The sequence below is a fragment of the Poromitra crassiceps genome (assembly GCF_964638095.1).
Source record: "Poromitra crassiceps genome assembly, chromosome: 10".
NCBI lineage: Eukaryota > Metazoa > Chordata > Actinopteri > Beryciformes > Melamphaidae > Poromitra > Poromitra crassiceps.
Window position 1 is genome coordinate 25,821,699 of NC_139631.1, and position 12,500 is coordinate 25,834,198.

Sequence of the window (12,500 nt, forward strand, 5' to 3'; positions counted from 1 at the left end):
CCCCAGAGGACACCTTTACCCAGGAGACAGTGAGGAGCAGGCTGGGAGGAACAGGCAGAGGCACTGACAAACAGAGAAGAAGAGAAGGAGGAACAGGCAGAGGCACTGACAAACAGAGAAGAAGAGAAAGAGAGAGAGAGAGAGAGAGACCTGCGCTCTCCTCTGTATACTGTATACTGTTTTTGAATGTGATGGTACAGGGATGCTCTCTTTCCACACAGTCTGACTGTGTTTTGGCTTGGCAACATAGAGACTGTACCCTTGCATGCGCGTGTGTGTGTGTGTGTGTGTGTGTGTGTGTGTGTGTGTGTGTGTGTGTGTGTGTGTGTGTGTGTGTGTGTGTGTGTGTGTGTGTGTGTGTGTGTGTGTGTGTGTGTGTGTGTGTGTGTGTGTGTGTGTGTGTGTGTGTGTGTGTGTGTGTGTGTGATGCGTGTGTGTAATGTGTGTCCAAGCCCAGAGGACAAGCTTGTTGTCAATGTCATGGGAAAAAAGGTGTATCTCCTCTCCATATAATTGTGTGCTCACCTACCGGTATTTCATAATTGTGTCTCCTAAAAATAAATGAGAAATAAAATGATAAGGTATGTGTGTGTCTTCTTGGACAACCAAGAGCATACAATAATACTATGTAGATTTCATGTGCCTCAGAACATTTCCATATAGCAGACTTATATGCTTATTAATAATATAGGCTAACTAGTCAATACCCGGGGATGTGCACGCCACAAATAAAAAAAGCTAATAAACAGCTTCAATTTAGGAAATCGAAAAATCTGCTTCGTCAGTCCCTACATGCCAATGCCCAATGCCCTTGTGCAGTTTCAGATTGATTGGGGAGATACTGTAAATGGATCCAGACAGGCAGGCAGGCAGGCAGGCAGACAGACAGATAGACAGGCAGGCAGGCAGGCAGGCTGGCAGACAGACAGACAGACAGACAGACAGACAGACAGACAGAGTTTCTTAATTTTTATTGATATAAAAGAAAAGAAAATCTCAATCTGTGTCTGTGCCACCAATTGCTTTGGATAAAAGAGGTCGGTGGTTGGCTGTCGAAGTGTCCTGGGGCAAGATACTGAACCCCAAATTGCTCCCAATGGCTGTGCCAGCACCCTGTGTGGTAGCATGCCACCATCAGTGTGAATGTGAATGTGTGTGGCTGAACGTACCTGCTCTTTGTAAAGCGCTTTGGATAAAAGCCCTAAATGCAGGCCACTTACCATTTACCATGTTAGTCAACTACAGTAGGGCTTCAGACATTTAAGTGGCATTTTGAGAAATTATGATGTGAAAAAGTAGGGAGTACCCCCCCCTTCCCCCCCAGGATGGCGATGGCATGTCTCGCCCACGATATTTTTTTCTCAGGATGGCGAAGACATATAAATGCTCATAAACTGCTTAAATTTGGAAAAATCTGCTTTGCCAGTCCCTGCCTATGCCAATACTCAATACTAGGGGTGTCACGATACACTCAGTTCACGATACGATACGTATCACGATACTGGGTTCACGATAACGATACGATACGATACGATTTTAACAATTTTTTTTTAAACTTGAATAATGACAATATATGACTGGAAAAGTAGTATTTTATTTGAAATGCACAAATACAAAACATGCTGTTGTGGGAAATTGTTATTACAATAACAACTAGAAAAAACATGAGATTGGAGATAAGGCTTATCTTGAAATAGAATGAGTTACACCGTCACTTAGATTTACTTTGAACTAAAAGGTTTCTCAGCAGTATAAATTCTCATTATGCATCTTCAGTTTTTCTTCAAACTCAAACAACAAGACTTTTCTTAGTCTATTTTTTATGCATCTTCAGTTTTTCCTGTCAAGTAAACAGTTTTGCCAGAAACTCAATTGAATGGTTTCTCTCCTGTATAACTTCTCATGTGTCTCTTCAGAGACTTGTTCAACTGAACTACTTTCCACACATTGAACTTCAACAAACAAAGACGTTTCTTTGTCTACTTTTGGGGAAAAAAAAAAAAAAAAAAAAGTTTTTTTTTTTTTTTTTTTTTTTTCACGATATGAGATTTCATCTCAACGATACATATCGTGACGTTTTACTATCGCGAAATTTCGTGGGACGATATATTGTGACACCCCTACTCAATACCCATGTGCAGTTTCAGATTGATTGGCCAACTCACTGCGGAGATAATGTTGCACAGATGGACGGACAGACAGACAGCTAGACAGACAGACAGACAGACAGATAGGACAGGTTTGTTCATTCTATAGCAGGATAGTAGGATCATTATCAGTCTCACATGAGCTTTAGAAGTGTTTTTATTGAGTGAGACATGCATGTGGAAAGGGAAACATTTTGGATTCCCAAATAAAATGATAAATATAAGAATAAAAACTATGTCCAATTGTTTGTCCCCATCTAAACAGAATTTGGAAGTGAGAGAAAATGCCTGATGTCACTCCGTAGTGTTTAATGGACCTGTTGTGTCAGGAGTGTGTGTGTCTCTGTGTGTGTGTGTGTGCGCGCGTGTGTGTGTGTGTGTGTGTGTGCGTGCGTGCGTGCGTGCGTGCGTGCGTGCGTGCGTGCGTGCGTGTGTGTGTGTGTGTGTGCGTGCGTGCGTGCATGCGTGTATGTGTGGACACTGCTTCCTGTCCAGGTAGCGGTGTGTGTGAGGGTGCTGTTCTCACTGGAAAGAGATCACTGGCAAGTACACACAGAGCCATCTGCACCAGACCTCAGACTGCAACATCTGCGACACACACACACACACACACACACACACACACACACACACACACACACACACACACACACACACACACACACATTAGCCACCCATCACCCTCCCTCGAGGTGTATACACTTCTGTGTTGTCACACTGCCGTGATGTATCTGTCATATCCCGAGCATATGGCGCTAACCCTTCCCCCCCAGAACCTTAAGGCCCAACGTCACATCTGACAAGCGATGTAGAATTAGTCTCAATTCTTCTGCGTAATAAGGGCTACTTATTCACATTATCCTGAGGTCACTCTCATAGCAACTGTCAAATTAGGGAGCATTTTGATTTGATCGCCCGACTACGTGCGGGCAGAGGCAATGCTGAGTGAATCTCAGCCCACAGTTCAATGAGGGCTGATTCGTAATGGCTACGCTGCGTTTCGTGGATGGAGGAATGGTTGAGCTCTTTCAAAACTTGTTCTCCCATCATGCACAGTGTTGTTATGATATATTGGAGTGTACAGCTACAGCAGCCCATAATAGGCATGTATATTTCAGTCTCATTTAAAAACCCAGTGACTGCCATGTCTGTACACTCAAAACAGCTGCGGTATCTGGGCTGGTTAAAGATGAGAGATGTGGTAGAAGAATCAGTGTATTTGGAATTGCGTTTGTATGACATTGTGTGTTTGATTCCTACAAACAAAAAAACATATCGGTTAGCCTTTTGGGCACCAAGACGTTTCCTCTCAGTGAGTAGCCCTCCATTCCTGGCAGGTCATGATAAGAATTTGACCCGCAAAATATAAGTCCAACTCTCGGGCCAACGCATATCAAGGTTTCCACTTGCCTCAGTCTGACATTGTTTATTTCACCAAACTCAGAGAATGTCAGCTCAGCATAACAGCTCAAATAGAATTGTTCCTCCAGTGCAATTGCATCTTGCATGGAATCTTTTCGCCTTTTTGTCAGTTTGCTGTTGGGTTGTATACGCACAACTACTGTGTGTGTGTGTGTCTGTGTGTGTGTGTGTGTGTGTGTGTGTGTGTGTGTGTGTGTGTGTGTGTGTGTGTGCGCGTGCGTGCGTGCTTGTGCACAACGTGCGTGGGTGAGAGGTGGTGTAGGACATAGTTACAGTATGTATTGACATGAGTCTGTCAGACAGAACTAATCAACTCGTTGTAGTAGTGACTGCAGATTCAAGCGGTGATTTCTCTGTTGCCTCAAGGGTTGATTTGTCTATTACCAAGCTCCATTGTTAGACTTATCCAGCGTTTAACTCTGATCACTGTCATTAGGACATTAGCTGTTAATGAACAAATGCCTTTCACCACATTCTTTTGACTGGAATAAGAAAGTATTATTGCCATTATCACTTCCCACACACTGCATACCCATACAACATTTACAAGCTATCATTTGAGTGTACAACTGTTTTTCCTCTGTGTCGTTAGTTTTTTTTTTTTTTTTTACTGGCTGAATTCATTATCCTTAACTTCTAGCCTTCCCCAATATCTGATTTATAGTGCAATGCTTTTTTTCTTACACCTGTATTAGATGCTCTGATAACTTGATTGATTGGCTAACATTTGGAACCACTCAAAAATGCATACAGTCACTCTTAGTCTTCCATTAATGCATACAGTCACTCTTAGTCTTCCATTCTCTAGATTGCTTCTTCCCACCTTCGTGTTTGTGTGGTTGATGGTGGGGGTCTAATCCTGACTAAGTGTTTACCACTTTGCCCTCTTTCTCCCTCCTTCTCCTCCGCCTTCTTCTCCCCGTCCTCGCTCCGCCCCGCACCCCTCTCCTCTAATAGTGAAAGTGCTGATTGCTTTAAAAGACCATACAGACACGTTGGCAGCCATTATCTATGGTTAGAGAAGGCGAAATAGAGCCAGGCCTTTTCATCCTCAAAACCCGCCCCCCCCTCCACTCCCCATCCACCCCCGCTGGTTTGTGTATGTCAGAGCGCCGTAATTTGGCCCAACGTATGGCCCAGCGTGCCACAGTTAATGAGGGGCTGTTTGAGAGTTAAACGCACGTGAATAATCATCGGGGAGCGAGAGCTATAGAGAGAGAGAGAGAGAGAGAGAGAGAGAGAGATTTGAATATCAACACATGCAGACTGGGTCGGCCGAGTGATCAGAGACAGACCGTGAATAAAGACGTGCAATGCTAATGGTGTTGCAGGCGGTGTATCAATATGAAGGCCCCACCCAGCAAGTTCAATATGACCGCTGTGCATCTGTTGGATGTATGTAATGTGTATGTATGTATGTTTTGTTTGTTTGTTCATATTTGTGTAGTATGCGTCTGCGTGCATGTATAAATAGGTGTGCGTGTGCGCGTGTTTGTGTGCACGCATGCACATTCGGGATTACAATAGCCCTTTTTTTCCTGTAATAACAGGAGAGGATTTCTGCGTATTTCTTTGAAGGGATAAGAATATGTGTGTCTGTGTGTAAATAAATAAATAAATAAACTAAGCATGCACCTGATGCTTATCGGTGCTGCTCCAGGATATGAGAATCCTTAGCGATGTAATTAGCACTATTGAATAGCTGGCATAGCAGGTTTGGCTGCTATGCTGCAGATGTTGACATGTTTGTAGGCTCGTCAGGTGTTTACATGGCTTGTGGTGGATAGACGCTACTATAGGGATACACGTAGTGTGTATATCTGAAAAGTGAGTATCAACCTACAGATTCTATGATGGTCATACTATTACCTGATTTTGGTTTGATCGTGTAGCGCTATGGCATTTGTAGCAATACTATATTATGTTCACACTTGACTGTAATTGTTATTGGCGTGCACTGTACCTCCTAGTTGTGGCCAGTCATAAATGAAGCAGAACTAGGCAATCTGGGGCCTAAATCCTGGTATTATTGATGCCGCCCCTGATTGAACACACTAATTAGAGCATAGTCCAGAGATGTTGAAACATGCAGAGATGTGTGCGCTCCAACAAAGGCCCACTCTGCCCAGCAGCAGCTATCAGGGAGAAGGAGTGTAATGGTAGAAGTCAAAACAGGCCCATTCATTTGCTCTCGTTGAGCTAAGTGCATTCTTGGCTCACAGTCGGGGGGCATCGCAGCAGACTGCGCGGGCTAAAGCCAGAGAGCCCATTTGTGGAGGCAAATGTCACCGTGTCACACCGCCCTGCATCTCGCCATCTCTCTCTCTCTGGCTGGTACCCTGCCGTGCCCTTCACTTCTAACTCTTTCTCCGTGTTTACGTGTCTCTCCCGCTCTCCCTCTCCCTCTCATCATATTATCCATCTCACTGTCGTTCAGACCAGGTATGACCTCCTCCATCTTTCTCCACTTCCTGTCTGCCTCAAACACCCGTCCAAATGTTCCCCTCCTCGGCTTGTTCTGTGTCCACCTCCTTCCATCTCTCTTCATCAGCTACCTTTTCCCTGCCAGTCTTCATTCAGGCCCAGCTGAACTCTGAAAGCAGCTAGGTTCACCCCTCCATAACATTACACTTTCACCTTTCCATGCATTCATCTATTCTGTCTTGTGTTCTCCCTCCCCCTCTCTCTCTCTCTCTCTCTCTCTCTCTCTCTCTCTCTCTCTCTCTCTCTGTCTCTCTCTCCCTCTCTCTCTCTCTCTCTCTCTCTCTCTCTCTCTCTCTCTGTCTCTCTCTCCCTCTCTCTCTCGCTCTCTCTCTCTCTCTCGCTCTCCATCAGCCAGTGGATGTTTCTGCTGTTTATAACAGAGACTGAAGCCTAACTAAGGACGATGATCAAGGCAAAGATGGAGAGGTCGCTTGTATCCCTTCTCTTTCTCTCTCTCTCTGTCTATCTCTCTCTCTGTGTCTCTCTCTCTCTGTCTATCTCTCTCTCTCTCTCTCTCTCTCTCTCTCTCTGTCTCTCTCTCTCTCTGTCTCTCTCTCTCTCTCTCTCTCTCTGTCTCTCTCTCTACAGTCTCGTCTATTCGGTGCCTGTTTGCATTGGAACCCGAGCGCGGCCCGTGCTTTGCGTGTCGCCACTCTATCACCAAACCAAACAGTGTGCGTGTGCTGTGGGCCCGGGCGAAATGTTTTATAAGGCAGAAAGCGGGTGTGTGGAGCTGCCAAGATAATGAATAGGCGACGCAGCTCATGCATGCTAATGTTATGTTGTAAGCAGTTTTGTTGACAAGTGCTAATACTTCTTTCATACTATCATCAAAAGCAGCTAATACAACAGCCATTACTCCACAGCACTCCATGCAAGACATGATGGATTGTGACCTTAATATAGGTTAGCCGAGTTTTGAAAGTTAAACAACCCGCAATAAATCACGGAATTATTACAATGCGCTTTAATTGGTTAAGGACTGTTTATTTCCTAAAGAGGTAGGAAAAATTGGGTTTCTGCACTTTTTAATTTGCAAAGTGCATTTTCATTACAAATGGCAGTTTAATATTACCCTCCTTTGTCATGCAAAATACGCAACACACTGGCAATCTATTAATTGGACAAAAATGCGGTGCCAGCGTAAATCCTCCTCCTTCGCTCTCTGTCTTTCTCTGTGTGTGTCTCTCTCCCTCCCTCGCTCTCTCTCTCTCTACATCTCTCTCTCTGTCTGTCTACCTGTCTCTCTGTCTGTCTGCCTGCCTGCCTGCCTCCCTGTCTGCCTGCCTGTCTGTCTGTCTGTCAGTCTGTCTGCCTGTCTGTCTGTCTGTCTGTCTGTCTGTCTGTCTGTCTGTCTGTCTGTCTGTCTCTCTGTCTGTCTCCCTTTACATCTCTCAGGGGGGGCAAGAGTGGATAGCAGCATCTATCAGACCCAGAGACCAGGGGGACAAAGTTAAACACCTTCTCTCACTCCAAGCTCAGTCCTTAGCCTCTGATGAAAATACAGGAAAAATAAAAAATAAAAGAATAAAAACAAACTCAAATAAAGATGACAGACTATTGCCTGTGCGATGCCAGTAGCTAATTAAGATAGAGTAAATATGAGGGACATGCTTGGTAATTAAGCCTGCCCCCTGTTGGTTTTGGATTTCAGCTCTTCTTCACAGGAGCCACAGATGATTCATAGAAGCTGAAGCTGCTACTGCCTTTTCGCCTGCTTTTACAAAACTACAAGCGCTGCGCAACCCAATATAGTGACAGGAGCAGAGTAACTTATTAATATTCGACATACAGTACCTCTCTCTGTGTGTTGTTTTAGTTTCTGTTCTCTCATTTGTTTCTGACACCTCACGATGTTAAGTGTAAATGTATCTATTTTATTTTATACCTATTTTAGCCACAGTACCCTACTGTATCATATCACAGCACAATCTGCATGTCATAGTGGCAAATAAACTATCAGGAAAAATCCACCCTAAAAACAACAACCACACTATTTAAAAAAGCAGCAATTTAGCAATGTACCTTGCATTGCTGGGTCCATCTTGTTGTTTGGTGGTGTATTTTTCATTCAAATGCAGCTATAATGGAGTTTGATAGCAGACATATATTGAACTATGTAAAACAGCAATGATAAATGTCAGGTTTTGGCATCAGCTTCTCAGAAGCAAAGAGCAAGCTACTTTCTACACTCACGCTTTTGCACCGAAGTTCAACAAACATGCAGAGAGAAATCCATCAAAGCAGAGATACCAATTCCTCCCAGACAGTAGCCTCAATAGACCAGAATGCAATGCATAACTCACAGCTGAATTCAACAACTTCACACCTGTTCTGTGAAAGTTGTAGAAAGTAATTCTGGGACATGTAGGAGATCAGTAGAATTGATTGATTGATTGATTGATTGATTGATTTATGGATATAGAAGACAATAAAAAACATCTAAAAGTGAGACACTTCCAACATGGTCCCTTATCTTATAAAAACAGGACAGACAGTAACACTTAAACGATGGCTTTACCGGTAATCAACCCTCTTTGTATCATATATAATCTCGGTATTATAAGCACATGGGCAGTGTTTTACCTTCTCTCTCTGTTTACCTCACGGAGAAAATGCTCCTGCTCCTGTCTGCAGAAACTCCAACCCCACCAGCTGCAGGTCATTAAGGCTCGTTAAGGCTCTCAATGCAATTCTCTGTGGATGTGTGCATACTTGAAAAATAAGTAAGGGATAATGTATATTGAGGCGGTGATTACGGGGGAAATAATGACCGACAGGTGGATTGAGCCCGACGCGTAGCGGAGGGCTTAATCGTTCACCTGAAGGTCATTATTTCCCAGTAATCACCGCCTCAATATACATTATCCCGCTTAGAACACAGCCTACAACTAAATCATTCAATAATCTGACAAAAATAATTATTCAAATATATTTTTTAATAGCGTTTTCAACGACAAAGCGGTTTCATTCGTAATTGGCACACAAGACACCACAGCTGCAACTGGTTGGCCTAATTAGTAGTGGCTTGCTGACAAAAGGCTCTTATCAACTGATTAATCCAGGTGTGGCAGAGCAGCGGTCGGTTGTCGAGAAATAATGACCAGTGAATCTTGTTGATTGACTAATCAGAATCGAGTATTCAAGAGAGCCGTGTTCTAAACAAAAATAACAGCCACCCTCGGAGCAGATTCTGCCTCTCCAGCAGAACTTCCGCAGCTCTGTTCTGACTCGTTGTGACGTAAAATGCGTCAGAACGGAGCGCTTTGGCAGAAGAGGAAATGGGAGATCTCAGTGAAGAAAACACAGAGAAATGTAAACACTGTGCATGTGCTTATATTACTGAGATTATTAATGATACAAAGTGGGTTGATTACCGGTAAAGCCATCCTTTAACATTGGCATGAGGCAGGTTAAAGGTACACGGGAAAAAAACTAAAATACAACACTTCAATTCAAAATGATTCCTAGAATACTTTGATTGATCATGGATTCACATTCAATTATTATGTCATTCAATCATGGATTGATGACATAATAATTGTTTAAACATTTAATTTAACATATAGTTTATGGTCGGTGGCCATGTTTGGAAAGTAGTGCTGGCTACTTCTTTTCCTTCCAAAAAGACAGATTATGTGCACTTTTGATTAATAATTCATAGTGTGTGGTGAGTACCCGAAGCACAACATGTATTTTGGCGCTGTGAGATGTGTGTTTTGGCAGATTTTTAACAGCTGTACCATTACCCTCCATTCTATGGCGCTACTACCTAACTTCACGACTGTAGCTCACTGTAAACTGCGTGGACAGTGCCGGTAAGGCGTGGTGTATCTTGGTGTATCTTATGTGGTGTGGTGTATCTTATGTGTATCTTATGTTATCTTATGCGTGGTGTATCTTATGTGGGTGGGATGTGGCAAAACCCCCGAAAAAGGGGAGTATCCCTTTAAACTGTCACATAGGCTACTTTCTAGACTGAAAAATAATAATAATCAGAGAATACATTCTAGAATGAAAAGCAATATCCTCAATCCAATAAATCATATGTAAACAAAGTCATTAGTCAATTTCAATAGGGCGCAGGCAACATACTGCAGTTGTGGATTGGGCTCGTTAAAATAATATTAAGTCATCAACTTGCGTCGGATTTGAAAACCAGGCCATCCAGATGTGATGCCGTGTTTTGTACAATCTTTATACAAAACATAACGACATGTGCCTTCTCAGGAAAAATGCTTCACTCATTGGGGCTGCATGTAAAGAAAAATATACATCAAGGCCTGCAAATGATCAGTGCTGACTTCTCTTTCTTAAATTATTTCTCTGATTCCAGTTGTTGCTCGTATTGTTTGAGTGAAGTTAACATTTTGGCTTATAAATCTATAAATCATGTGTGGACCCTGAAAACTGTGACTGGACTGGCGTCTGACTCCCTGATGGCAGCATTACCACACGTTGCCAGCTGGCTTTGACAGAGTGCCACCAAGACATGTCACAATGCTGTCCTGTGTCTCTAACCCCAGCCAACACACACACACACACACACACACACACACACACACACACACACACACACACACACACTATCCCCTCATGGCCATCACTCACCCGTCATTCTCCGATGCCTCGTAGACCAATCAGGCGCTGTCTCCTGGGACGCAGTGTCACACATTTAAGGATGCATGACAAAGTAGTCCTTGATTTCCCAGTGGCCACTGTCTGCAGCCTGTTCACGTCGCCAAAACGTGCACAAGCACAGACGCACGCACGCGCACGTCACACACACCCCTCTCACGCCTTCACGCGTGATACGCCACACATGTCAGAGGACATTGCTGTGCGTCAGCAGCGGTTTGGGATCTTGCCTCTGCATTAGCAAAGCAAGTCTCTCCGGTCCAACGTTTTAACACCTACGTTTTCACACCAATAATGCAGACGTTAAACCGCCATGGAAAAGCCGATTTACGATCAGAATAAGGTTCCGTGGCACGATGTCGGTCAATTACAGTTGGAGAATTTGAAGTTCATGCGGTCATTTTGGACTCCAAACTTTGAAGCCAATGCAACACTTTTCTCCCAGTATGCATCTTAGTTACAGTGTAAACAAGGCCAGCCGCTGGGCACTCATAGCATGGAGCTTTGACTCATACATGATGTGAGGCCATAACCACTCGGTCACCAGGCTGTTTGACACTGTTCCCACCCTGTTCACTCTGCACAGCCCACTAGCACGGAGAGGAGCTCCTCTTTGATGTCCACATTTTCAAACCAGGAAAAAGCACTGTGGTTGATCTTCCTCTTCCTCTCTCTCTCTCTCTCTCTCTCTCTCTCTCTCTCTCTCTCTCTCTCTCTCTCTCTCTCTCTTGCCTTCTCTCTTGTCTGTCTATATTGCAGTGAATAATGGTTCCACTATTAGAAGAGAGAGAGAGTGAGAGAGAGGGAGGAATTAGTAAGACGTCTGTTCAAGTTGTGTGGGTCTCAAAGTCGTCTCTGAATGACCCACCAAAAGAGCGATTTTGTCCAAGGAAAAGGCATTTTGGAGCCATTACTCGAGCCATAGTGGGTGTGCACTCACGGGAGACGAGCTGTGGTGGTGGGGGGGGGGGGGGGGGGGGTGCAGGTAAAGGGGAGGAAAGGTATAGCGCAGAAGCTCAATTGCAACCACAGCTTTTATGCTGGATGAAAGCAGCGCTTCAATTGGCGAGAGCTTTCAGGGCCCTGTGTATATGAAGAGAGGCATACAGTAATGTTACTAAGCCATTTGTGCCACACTTTGGCACAATTACGTCTTTTCTCTACAAAAATGCCTTGTTTATAGAGAGGTGACGGAGACAACAACTGTGCCGTAGTAGCTGTGAAGCTGGGGGGCGCTGTGGAGAGCGGAGGTGCACAATGCATTGCACCATGTGACTGAAGAGGAGCGTAATCTTCATAAACCAACAGTGAATCACCATATAACCCACGCCGTGTGTGTGTGTGTGTGTGTGTGTGTGCATGCGCGCGCGTGTGCGTGTGTGCGCGTGTGTGTGTGACTTTATCTATTGAGGTTTGCATTTATCAAAACAAGCACAGAGTGTAGCGCCCTTTCTCCCGGCAAACCCAGCTATCAATCGCAACAATTTAGCGCTTCCTGCAGCGACGGGAGCCACAACTGCCTTGATATTCTGACACCAAGCCGGCGTATTTATTTGCCAGCTTTCTTAGCTAGCCAGAGAAAACAGTGATTGTTTAGGACACAACAAAGCCAGCGCGTATCCACAAACCAACACTGTCTTAGGCTTATGTGAGATCATAAATCAATTTACCAAAAAATGTGTATCCCCAAACTGGCTTTTGAAAGCGGGTGTGTTTTGGTAATGGAGTAATCCTTTTTAATAGAAAATACACACACCCACACTGTTCCTTTTACACAGTTTGATGGATGAGCTTTGCTGCAGAATTCCA

The 12,500-nt window shown here is 44.1% G+C and overlaps 1 protein-coding gene across 1 annotated transcript in view; it reads left to right on the forward strand.

Annotated features, from left to right (window-relative positions):
* kiaa0825 (KIAA0825 ortholog) overlaps positions 1–12,500 on the forward strand; it is a gene marked incomplete at both ends in the record, with an annotated part of 164,702 nt that overhangs the window by 129,960 nt on the left and 22,242 nt on the right. The window lies entirely within an intron of this gene.